The sequence below is a fragment of the Colossoma macropomum genome, unplaced genomic scaffold (assembly GCF_904425465.1).
Source record: "Colossoma macropomum unplaced genomic scaffold, Colossoma_macropomum, whole genome shotgun sequence".
Lineage (NCBI taxonomy): Eukaryota > Metazoa > Chordata > Actinopteri > Characiformes > Serrasalmidae > Colossoma > Colossoma macropomum.
In genome coordinates this window covers 181,216-193,377 of record NW_023494802.1, presented here as the reverse complement: position 1 = coordinate 193,377, position 12,162 = coordinate 181,216, and the positions used below count along the sequence as shown (strand labels likewise).

The following is a 12,162-nucleotide window of genomic DNA, read 5'->3' as shown; positions in this document are numbered from 1 at the left end:
CTGGAGTTAATGATAAGATTATGAAGCTAGGAACTGTTATTCTGTAATAGCTACTGTCCTAAACTCAGTCTGTACTGAGGTCGTCATGGAGACTAAACAGATCAGATTTCAGAGTTTCTGTAATATTTTCCCAGGTCTGTTCAGACAGAAAAAAGCCTCTCATACTTTAGCTAACTCCGTTAATACAGTGTAGAGCAACATGCTGTAAGTATATGGTACTACTGCCACCATCAGGTGAAAGGAAAAATTGCAATGTGTTGGCTGGTGGGCTACGTGTAATGTGAAGACATGGGTCACTTAAAATCTGTCCAAGGGCCATATTTGTCAAGAGGGCTGGACTTTGGACTCCCCTCAAAAATGCTCTCTGTCATTACTTTGTATGTATTGCTAGTCTATTGCTTCTGTGCATTCAAGTCTGCAAGGCTCTGCATGGCACTTATTTAAAAAAAAAAAACTGTCCAAGACTTTCAGTTACGACTGGGAATCTCTTTTCTCTATGGTACTTGTGACCTCCGAGGTACCTCAGGGTTCTGTTTTAGGTCCAATTTGATTCTCTGTCTATAACTGCTCTGCTTCATTTTTCAAAAACATAACATCCACTTGTTATTCTGATGATACACAGCTATACTGCTGATGGAAACTTGGTGATTCTCAGTGGATTTGGACTGTATTACTAACACGGTGGAGAAAAAGACATTGCTGCCAAACAGAAGTGTTGAACTTACAGCGCCTTGTTTGTCCCTGTCGTGTTTCTGCGTCTTAATCAAGTCTGAAAGCAAGTCCTTGTGAGGATGGCATTGATTTCTGTTTGGCAGAGACTGCCATCATGGGAATAGTGGAGATGAGAAAACAGTGACTGTGCTGTCTCAAGGTTTACTGTCTGCTTGGAAAACGTTACTTTTACTTTGTGTTGTTTTGTTGTGTTTTGAAAGAGAGAACGGGGGGAGTCTGTGTCGGTCTCAGTCCTGCTCACACTGACAGGCTGAAGATTGGAGCCCTTCGAGTGTATGTGTGTGTGTGTGAGACACAGAAGTGAGAGTGACAGAGACGGAGAGGAAACGAGACTACACACACACACACACACACACACACACACACACACACACACACACTTCAGCATGTGACTGTATGACCATGTGCTAGTCACACACTTCTCACCCTGCACGTGCTGCTCTCACTGTTTGTTCAGATTTTCATAAAGTAAGTGAACTGGACTCAACACAGCTACTGTACTATTAATAACATAACTATGAATTAAATTATCATATATTACCGTAAAAAATGTATTGGGACACCTACACATTACACCTACAGGAGCTTTTATGAATCCTATTCTAAATCCATAGGCATTAATATAGAATTGGTCCCCCTTTGCAGCTATAACAGCTTCCACTCTTCTGGGAAGCGTTCTACAAGATTTTGGAGTGTGTCTGTGGGAAGTTTTGTCCATTCATCCAGAAGAGCATTTGTGAGGTCAGACACTGATGTTGGATGAGAGGGCCTGTCTCACAATCTCTGTTTTAGGCTCTGTGAGGGCCAGTCAAGTTCTTCCACTCCAAACTCACCCAGCCATGCCTTTATGGACCTTGCTTTGTGCACTGGGGCTCAGTCATGCTGGAACAGAAAAGGTTCTTCCCCAAACTGTTCCCTACAAAGTTGGAAGTATACAATTGTCCAAAATGTCTTGGTCTGCTGAAGCATTAAGATTTCCCTTCACTGGAACTAAGGGGCCTAGACCAACCCCTGAAAAATAACCCCATAGCATTATCCCTCCTCCACCAAAATTTACAGTTGGCACAATGCAGTCAGGCAGGTAACATTCTCCTGGCATTCGCCAAACCCATTTACATTTACAGCATTTAGCAGACGCTCTTATCCAGAGCAACTTACAAAAAGTGCTTTGTCTATCTAGAGAAAGTATCTTAGCTAGTTAAAATAGGTTAGAGAGAAAGCTCGTCCTGAGCTCAGATACTGCTAGAAACAAAGGTCCATGTTGATACCTAGAGAGAAGAAACAGAGTTAAACACAGTGCAGTGCAATACAATACATTTCAGTAAGTGCAGTACAATGTGTTGCAATAAATACTTAACTCAGTGCTCACTAGTGCTGTATAAAGAGATGTGTCTTGAGTCTGTGTTTGAAGACCACAAGAGACTTGGCTGTTCGGACAGCCAGTGGGAGTTTGTTCCACCATGTGGGTGCCAGTACAGAGAAAAGTCTTGATGCTTGTCTTCCACGCATCTTGAAGGATGGCGGGTCAAGTCGAGCTGTACTTGAAGCTCGAAGGGCTCAAGGTACAGTTCGAGTTTTGACCATTGCCATCAGGTAGGAAGGGGCTGGTCCATATTTGACTTTAAATCAGATGCGTGCAGCTACAGGAAGCCAGTGAAGGGAGTGCAGCAGTGGAGTGACATGAGTGAACTGAGGAAAAAAAGGGCAGTAGATCCATGGAGATTGACTGGAGCAACGTGGAAGGGATGGGATCCAGTGGGCAGGTGGTTGGATTACTGGATTTGGTCAGTTGTAGGACATCATCTGTGGAAAGAGAAGAAAAACAGTTTAATGGGTTGAGAACAAGAGGACGAGGTCTAGTGGAAGAAGTGGAGACAGAGGGAAAAGACTGGCAGATTCTATCAACCTTCTCCTCAAAGAAGGTAACAAAATCCTCAGGGGTGAGAGAAGAGGGTGGAAGGGGAGGAGGAGGGTTGAGGAAAGAGGAGAAACCCAGACTCGTCCATCAGAGTGCCAGATAAAGAAGCATGATTCGTCACTCCACAGAATATGTTTCCACTGCTCCAGAGTCCAGTTGCGGCAATTAGAACTCTTTAGTGAGTGATCCAACAGAGGATAGACACTATGCGTTTCAGCACTCGGCAGTCCCACTCTGTTTGCATGGTCTACCGCTTTGTGGCTGAGCTGTCGTTGCTTCTAGATGCTTCCATTTTACAATAATAGCACCACCAGTTGTCTGGGGCAGGTCTAGCAGGACAGAAATTTCACAAACTGACTGCAGAGGTGGCATCCTATGACAGTGCTATGTTTAAAGTCACTGAGCTCTTTAGTACGACCCATAATACTACCAGTGTTTGTCTATCGAGACTGCAAGGTTATAAGCTTCTGTTAGCAATGGGCATGGCTGAAACACCTGACTTCAATAATTAGGAGGGATGTCCCAATGCTTTTGCCCAGTGTAGATGGATAGTTTGTGGTGATGCTAATTGATGCGACTGGGTTTAATACTGGGGTCTGCAGTCGATATGAAATGATAATTAAGTGTCAAAGTCCGTCTGAGTTAGTTCAGCTTAGCTATTCTGTTTGGTAGCTGTTGTTTAGTCTTTTCCTGTGACAGACAGACAGACAGACAGACAGACAGATAGATAGATAGATAGATAGATAGATAGATAGATAGATAGATAGATAGATAGATAGATAGATAGACTGAAAGGTACATATACATTTAAACTCTACAACTCTTTGGTGTTTAAGTCTGTAAAGCACTTTGGTCTGCTATTAGTATGAAACATTCTTTATAAATAAAGATGCACAGTGAACATATTTCCCGGATTAATGGGCACCACAGGTGGCAATAAATCTGAGTAGACCCAGCACCCTTATTGTGGTCGTTGAGATGATGAATATGAGGAATTAAAATCTGAGTTCCCGTCATTCTCGGCCCTGATATCTCAACTTACATCACAGTGGACAAGAAGAATGTATAAGAACATTAGAATAGATTATCTCCAACTTTACTTACACTTAACATATAAAAAACACACCCAACAGAATACAGATTATGTCACTAACAGACTAATTATAACATTATATCATATAATCACTACAATGTAAAATATCCTCTTAATAATTTTCACCTTTGACCTCTAGAGAATCGTGTTACACCCTGGCTGCTGTTTGTAAGGCTAATTGCCTAAAGCTCATGTTCTGTTACCTAACAGTCTGTAAAGCTGTGCTCAGGAGCTAAACCAGTAAAGCGCTTTGACACAAATAGTGTGTAAAACATAATCTAATGCGTGTCCCATTCATACAGAGTGCTGCGGCCTGCTGTTCACTGTTCACCAACAACACAGCACAGCATACACACATTCTCACCGCAAACACACAATGTTGTTTTAGCAGGGTACAAATATGTATATGAGTCCTGAAAATTACACCAAAACCCATATGACCAGTAATCCATGCAGTATTTTGTCATGGGTTTTATATAGGTCAAAAAAATATAATGTTATTAGAATCGTTAAAAATACTTATTATACAATTCTATGTACACAATGATAATAATAAATAACAAGAATTATTAAGATTACTTTAACTACTACTACTACTACTATTACTGCTACTACTACTACTACTACTACTATTACTGCTACTACTACTACTACTACTACTACTAATAATAATAATAATAATAATAACTACTTCTAAACATGTTTTTGACTTGATGCCACATCTCAGAAATACAAAAGCAATAAATAATCCATGAGATATTTTATCATTTAGTGTTTCTTCATCTTTCTTCTATTGTCATATCTATTTTTTTCTGTTATTGCTATTGTTTATTTCTTTATTTTTTATTCCCACATACAGGATTAGGGTCTCTAGGACCCCAAAATAACGAGGAAATGAAGGTAACAGAACATGAGGGTTAAGCAGGGCATCAGTAACACTGAGCCAATGATAAAACATGTGTCTAAATGCACGGGGTCCTTTCATCCAATGGGATGAGCCCATGGCTGGTGCATGTACAGCAGCAGCCAATAGGAAGGAAGCATGGCCGGGACATGGGGCAGCTAGACCAATCAGGTGCAGGCATTCCTCGGCTGCTGAGAGGTTAATGAGCAAAGCTGCTGGCTTCCTGCCAACTACGGCTTCTCTTCTTCCACAATGAGACTGAGCTGTATCACGACAGGTCTAATTATATACTGTACCCAGAGAGAGAGAGAGAGAGAGAGAGAGAGAGAGAGAGAGAAAGAGAGAGAGACAGAGGAAGGAGACAGAGAGGGGGAAAAAAAGATAGAGATATAGGAGGGGTCACAGAGGGCGAGAAAAGCTGAAGAGAGAGAGAAAAAGAGAGAAAGTGGGAGTGAGAGAGAGAGAGTCTGAAAGAAAGAAAGTGTCTATGATTAACAGCAGAGGGTGACCGAGCTTTCAGGCTAGAGAGGTGAGAGAGAGAGAGACAGAGATAGAGAGGGAGAGAGTAGAACAGAGAGAGAAATGCTGTCAGTGAGTAGGACAGGGGAAAAAGAGTAGGTAGAACGAGAGAGAGTGAGAGAGAGAGAGAGAGAGAGAGAGAAGTGTCTATGATCAACAGCAGAGGGTGACCAAGCTTTCATGCTTGAGAGAGAGAGAGAGAGAGAGAGAGAGAGAGAGAGAGAGCGTAAAACAGAGAGAGAGAAATGCTGTCAGTGAATAAGCAGGGGAAGGAGAGTAGGTAGAGCGAGAGATAGAGAAAGAGAGAGAGCGAGAGAGAGAGAGAATGTAACTGCACACATTCTGACTTGGATGTTTCTATCAGCTTTATCACTGCTGGACGCTCCAATGGTCACTCAGAGTGTTTCTGACCACAACCACGCACAGAGAGAGGTAGGACACCAAGTGTGTGTGTGTGTGTGTCCGAAACTATAAAAGCCCCGTAGACAGTGTGTGTGTGTGTGTGTGTGTGTGTGTGTGTGTGTGTGTGTGTTTGTGTGCGATGGTGCATGTGGGTTACTGGGAGAGTGTGTGTGTGTGTATGTGTGTGTGTGTGTTTGTGTGTGTGTTAAGCATAAAGGTGACATGCACACACACACACACACTAAGTGTGTACAGGAGGGATCAGAATTAAAAGACAAGGCTGAAATAGAAAAGTGAGAGAGAGACATAGCATAGAGAGACACAGAGAAAGAGAGTGTGAGAGAGGCCTTGACCCTTGTGTATCATAACATCGGTTGCCAGCTTTTGCTTTATTATGACTGCGAACATTATAATTTGTTATTATGAACTAATGAAATCTCAGTCTAATACCGTCTGATTAGAACGGTGTTGTATTGCTGTCACCTACGTTTTAGTTTTCAGTGCTTCAAATTTTGCTTTGTAGGGACGATAAACTTCATACTGTGACATTCTGATCTACAAAATCTCAGTGTCTCTATAAATAAAAACACACTTACTAATAAGGACGTATTAGGTTGTATTGCTTTTGAAATGTTATATAATAACTGTTATAATTTTATGTATGTGTGTGTGTATGTGTGTGTGTTTATTACCCCAATATATAAAACTCAGCAAATAAAATAGCAAGGCAAAGTAAGGTCATATATTTGGCACCTTTCATACACTGCGGTCATTAAAAAAAGTACTTTACAATTGAGAAAATATAAAGATAATTCATATTGAAATTTAAAATGATGTGGGAAAATAGAAATACCCTTAAAAAAACATGATTAAAACAATAGACTCAAAAGAGAAGAAATTAAACATTAAAAATCTAATTAAAAATGTAATGAGGATAATAGAGTGTCTTTAGAAGAGAGAAGTGTAGTAGAGCTAACAGTGTTTAAACTGAGCTGAAAGCTACTCAAACAGGAACATTTTCAGGCTGATTTTAAGGTGTCCAGTGTCGGGGCTCTTCTAATGCTCTCTGTCCACTGGTTCCATTTAAGAGCAGCATAGTAGCTAAACGCTTCTTCTCCATGTTTAGTCTTCACCTTCGGCAGGACTAACTGACTAGTTCCTAATGATCTGAGAGTTCTGCTTGGCTCATTTTGCTGCAGCAGATCAGATAAATATTCTGCTCCTGCACCATTAAGACATTTATAGAGCAGTAACAGCACCTTAAAGTCTATTCTGGAACAGACTGGTGTCCAGTGTAAGGATTTAAGAATGGGGGGTGATGTGTTCCTGCTTTTACTCCAAGTGAGACTCTGGCAGCTGCATTCTGAATCAGCTGAAGCTGTTTGATTGTCCAGTTAGGAGACCAGTACAGTAATCAATCCTTCTAGAAATGAACGCATGAGTTAGATAGAGATAGAGGTAGATATGTTACCATATGTGTACGTATCCTTAGGGGTGCCTAAGGATACATACACACACACACACACACACACATATATATATATATATATATACACATATATATCATTGATTTCTGTTTATAAATCTCTGGCAAGCTTTGGCAATACAAATGTATCATATTTGTCATGCCAATAAAGCACCTTGAATTGAAAAAATGATACATATTACTTTAAAAAAAAATATATATATATATATATACATTTTATTGCTTTAAGATTTCACTTTAAATAGCACAAAACATGTTTTCTGAATTGTCAGATTATTGTCAGAGTTTTATTGCTATTACACCCTTCTGTGAGCATGGTTAATCATGACTGCTTTAGTATATTTTTGGTTTAGATGTGCTTTATAAGGACTATAAACATATTATATACCATTACTCATCTTCTCAAATCTTTGAAATCTCATACATTATAAATAAAACTCATATTGCTACACAACCTGTCTATGAACAAGTAAGCTTTTATTTGTTTATTTATATATTTATTTATTTATTTTGCTTGAGTACCATAAACAGTATAATTTTACAGAATAAGATTCTCTCCAGTCCAGTTAGACCTAAGTTGTACTGCTATTACACTTTCTATGAGTAAGCACGCTTATAAGCATGTAAGTACGTTTATGGTTCAGGTTGTGCTTGATAAGAATGATATGCATCATATGTTGACATTATCATCTTTTCCAATCTCATGTAGTCCAATGTAAACTGGGTTATATTGCTCATAAACCTCTATATGAGTAAACATGCTGATTCATTTTGAGGTTTTATTGCTTTTAAATAGTGTTCCATAGATATTGTGGTGTTTTTAAATAGCCTCTGGAGTTATGTTCCTATTGCACCTCTCTACAAATAAACATATACATACATTTAAGTTTTTTTGTGGTTGATAAGGATGATATGCATTATATTTTGATATAATCTACTCTAATTTCTAAAATCTCACATGGTCCAGTTTAAAGCATGTTAAATTGCTAATACGCCTGTCTATGAATAAACACCCTGATTCATAAGTGCATTTTTAGGTTTTACTGCTTTAAAACAGAGCATGATCAATGTTTTAATTTTTGAAATTATTAGATTCTTTCTGCTTGTTAAAATTGTCTAATATTGCTGATACATTTTTCTACGAGTGAACATGTCTTAAAGTAATTGTTTTGCATTCAAATTTGCTTTATAAGGTCTATATATATTATAATTTGCAATTATCAGCTATTGTAATCTCCATAGGTTCATTTAGTCCAGTTGAAACTAGTTTATATTAATGTTACACCTGTCTGTAGTCACAGATGCTGATTCATTAGTACATATGAAGTTTTATTCCTTTAAAATGTCCTTTTATGAGAAGGTCTGAGATTAGCTTTAGTCTAATTAAAGGTAAAAAATATTTCTCCTGCACCTTTCTATGAACAAACATGCTTATCCGTATGTATCCGTAAGTAGTTTTACTTTAAATGTTGCTTTATCAGGACTGAAGTCTTTATTATTTGCCATTTTAAGTTACTTTAATATCTGGGATCTCATATAAACCAATATATACCATGTTATTTTGCTGTCTATAATTAAACATGCTGATTTATAAGTATGTTTTAGGGTTTTTGCTTTGCATTTTGCTTTATAAAGACTATTAATAGTATAGAGAATCTCTTTATTGGATTATTTTGTGCCATGGGCTACTGTACATTGTTGTCATCAGTTTTTCATAGTTTTGCATGTGAGCTGCGTATTTGTGCATAATGACCAGACTGCTTTAAACCATATCACACAGCTGCGCTGCATTTCATTTCAGTTAAAGGGGAAGTCCACCAATTTTCAAAATTTATGCATAATAAAATAGCTAATATGTAAATGGATTCATTCAGAGTGGTTTGGTGTGAAATGCTCTGTTCTAGAGCAACTTACCAAGTCAGAATTGTTCACAGTGGTGGTGATAGGAACCAGACGTCCACTTCTAAAAGCTCCCTCCCAGAAAGTTATTACATTAAATGGTTATGAATACATTGCTTGATGTCTAAGACATTGTTTTACGATAGTTTTGAAAAGAATTTGGCCTTAAAATCCATTCATGGTGGAGGGATACATAATATACAGGGTGTTTTGAGGCAAAATAGTCCCCAAAGAAAACTTATTATTTCAGATTTTCCACTATTTTCCCATCATCAACATTCCATATAAAACTCAGAAGACACGTGTAGGCTCACTGGTTTTGAATAGTAAATAAAATGTCTATATTTGTGTTGTAGTCATGGCAACCCCTGGTTCCTATCACCACCACTGTATAGAAATCTGAACCATTTCACACCAAACCTGTCTGAATCACTCTGTTTACATCTCACACACTTAATTAAGCAGAAATTTTGAACATTTCGTGGAATTCCTTTAAGTTTAACTTTGCAGTGATATATAGTTTTGATATTATCATGAGTTTTACCGAGTCTGGATGATATTTCTGTTGTAAATGATGTGCTACCCTGGTGATTGTAGTAGATCCATGATAATGAGCATCTGTAATTATGCTTTAGTTTGTGTTGTCAGAAAGACATGTTTGTTGTCTTTCCGGAGCTACATTGCCAATGTAGCTAACAAGTATTGTTAGCTTATACCCTACTAATTAGCCTGGTGCTAACTGCATACTGAATCATCTTAAACTGCGTGGAGTTGTTCAGTATCTCTAACAGACTTGATTTTGTGGTTTCTGACACTGTTTGATACACTGTTATCTATAAAGATGGACTAAAGTACATTAGCGTACACTGTAAAAAAAACTGGCTCGTCAGATCAACCCAAAAAACTTACTTCATGTAGTAACAAACAACAGTTTTATTTAACGCATTGAAACTCATTGAAATTTTATTCAACTGGTTGAAATAATTGTTCATTCAAAGTATTTATTAAGGTTAAATAAAAGTTAATTTACTTGTTACCACATGAAGTATTTTTTTCGGTTGAATTGATGAGCCATTTTCTACAGTGTAAAGCTGAAAACAGTAGCAAAAGCATGTTAAAGCCAGAATTTTGTCCATTAGTTAGTGTAATGCTAATTAGTAGCATTACTATCACTTAAAAGTATTTCGTACTTTAGGCATTTCACATTATGCCAGATAGCAAGCATATATCGGTGTCAGCTGGCTTGATAAGGCGGCATCCCGCTGATCCAGCTCACTCTCCTGCATTTAAGCTCTAAGATTTTTAATCTCAAACAGATTTTAAAAACATGAATAGCCTTTTATTTTGAAAATAAACTATGACAAATATTACACAGGAAAATACATAATGATTAGGCCAAATATAAAATTATATTGTTGAAAATGTTGTTGCTGACACTGTGCTAAATTAAAATGATTTACTAAATTAATTTACATAATGAAGGATAATGAAAGAAAGAAAGTAAATTGAAGTAAATTGAACTGTTAGTGGAAAATGAGCGATGCTGTCACACTCTGCTTTACCACCAGTGGGCTGCCTGGAAAATGCTGAGCAAAAGCCAGTGGGTCGCCTGCTTAGCTGTCAGTGGGCTGCTATCCTCGCAGATAGGATGAGATTATTATTATTATTATTATTATTATTATTGTTATTTTTATTATTATTATTATTACTTTCTCCTTATTGGTATAATGCAAAATGAATAAAGTCCATATTGACTGTATCACACTCGCACATGACATTGGTGGCCCTTAGTGACATCCTGCTTGGGGGTCCTAACCCACCCCAGTGATAGTTTGTATGTTGTATATCTGTATGTTGTTTAGGTAGTGACGATTTTAGCTCATTTTGAGCAGAAGTCATAGATGCAGCCAGTACATGACTACATGACTAGCACACACAGCTGTACACACATAAAATAAAATATTTTTTATTAAAACACTAAAAAGTACTGAACTGCAGAAAATATGTTTCAGTAGTGACAATGGATGTTCCATACTGATTTTCAGACTGTACTTCAAATCAATGGGATCTAACTGCTTACCATGTGGCCATGAGGAACAGGCATGCAGCCTCACTTCCTGCTCTAAAATGCAGGGACATGCCACCACTGACAAAAACTCTTTGTGTTTCGGTGTTAATTTTTTATTTAAAAAAAATAAACTCATGATAAATCTAAATCTTTTAGCTTAACTTTAAAAGTAAGAGTAAGTATTATTTTCAGAAGTGTAAATTTAGAGGTTAGGATTTGGAACAGACACCTCCCAATAGAAAGTGCCCTATAAAAGATAATTATGTATGTATTTAGCTTATTACTATCACTATTAATGCCTCGGGTTTAAATAGATCAGAACAGAATCATTGTATATATCAGAGCTCTGAATAGGTCTGAACACCACCACCACAGTAGTTCAGTGATAATTCAGTACAACAGTCTATAAACTCTGCTGGTTTTATGATGGTCCGTTTGTGGTCGTGGCAGATCCATCTTTACTCCATTAAAGCATGCGCATCAATGAAAGAGTGAAATCATTGAATGACTTTTAGTTTATTTTTGCAATAAATATCATTTTGTGTGTGTGAGGTCTTTAGAGCAGTGTGTGTGTGTGTGTGTGTGTGTGTGTGTGTGTGTGTGTTTGCAGGTGCACATTTATAAATATTCATAGTGTCTCTCTCTCACTCTTTCTCTCTCTATCTCTCTCTCACTCTCTCTCACTCTGTCACGCACACAGAAACAGCATTACTGAAGTGAGGATTCACTGTCTCAGAGCTACTGCTGCACTCCCCCCAGAGAGAGAGAGAGAGAGAGAGAGGGAGTGGAAAAAGAGGAAGAAGGACAAAAAGAGAAAAAAAGATAAAGAGTGAAAAAGAAAGATGAGTGAGAAATGAGGAAGATGAGAAAGAAGAAAGAGACAAAGTCAAAGATGAAGAAGAGGGAAGGGGATAAAAGAGAGGGAGAAAAGATTAGAAAGAGGGAGAGCAGAGAATGAGGAAAAGAGACAAAAGGGAAAAAGGAAGAGCATGAGAGAGCGAGGTGGAGGGGGAGTAGAGGGAGAGAGGGAAGGAGAGAAGAAAGAGAAAAATGGAGATAGAGGAAAGGTAAAAAGAGAAAGGAAGACTGAGAGAGTCTGTGAGAGAATGAGAGAGAAAGAAGAGGGATAGACATACAGAGA

At 37.9% G+C, this 12,162-nt stretch overlaps 1 protein-coding gene across 1 annotated transcript in view; it reads left to right on the top strand.

Moving 5' to 3' along the window:
- Positions 1-4,916: 4,916 nt before the first annotated feature.
- The window catches only part of zmp:0000000926 (lysine-specific demethylase 6B), a 52,359-nt gene continuing 45,113 nt past the window's right edge, over positions 4,917-12,162 (top strand). The window contains exon 1 of the mRNA XM_036591995.1: positions 4,917-5,598. The gene's annotated coding sequence lies outside the window, so the exon portion shown is untranslated. The remainder of the gene's footprint in view (positions 5,599-12,162) is intronic.